This window comes from Chiloscyllium plagiosum, unplaced genomic scaffold (assembly GCF_037043375.1).
Source record: "Chiloscyllium plagiosum isolate Xiang-an unplaced genomic scaffold, Cpla_swu_hap1 HiC_scaffold_12, whole genome shotgun sequence".
Lineage (NCBI taxonomy): Eukaryota > Metazoa > Chordata > Chondrichthyes > Orectolobiformes > Hemiscylliidae > Chiloscyllium > Chiloscyllium plagiosum.
The window spans coordinates 30,229,655-30,230,236 of NW_028270150.1; positions in this window are offsets into that span (position 1 = coordinate 30,229,655).

The window sequence follows — 582 nt, forward strand, 5'->3', positions numbered from 1 at the left end:
CATTCTTCCAACCAGGTGCTAAAAACTGGAACAAGGGTTACAATGTTGGGCGGAGAGTTCCTGAAACAGTCTTCAATGACACATCCCACAAATATGCAATCAGTGTTCACCCTTGGACCAACGTAATTGTTAACAAATTACTGGTACACGGAAAATGCAGGTATATTAACAAAGAAACAGTTAGGGATACACTGTGGGCACATTATCTCCTGAATGCTCATAGCCATAACTGATACTATTTTTCATTGAATGACGTGCTGCAGGAGGTACCACCACCTGCAGAGAAATGAGAGGCGGCCATTAATACTGGCCTCATCAACACCACCTACACCCGGTGAGCAATTTAAAAAATATATATTTACCTGGGCCCATCATCCAGTCACTGTACACATCCGTATGCCACGGTGAAGGCCTCCAAGCCCTCAGTTCCTTCCTCTCCCACCGACCCAACCAGTACCCCTCCACCAACACATTCATTTGATTGGTGGAACTGGTCCACACCCTCAACAACTTCTCCTTCAAATCCTCTCACTTCCTTCCGACCAAAGAGGTAGCCATGGGCACCCACATGGGCCCCAGCTA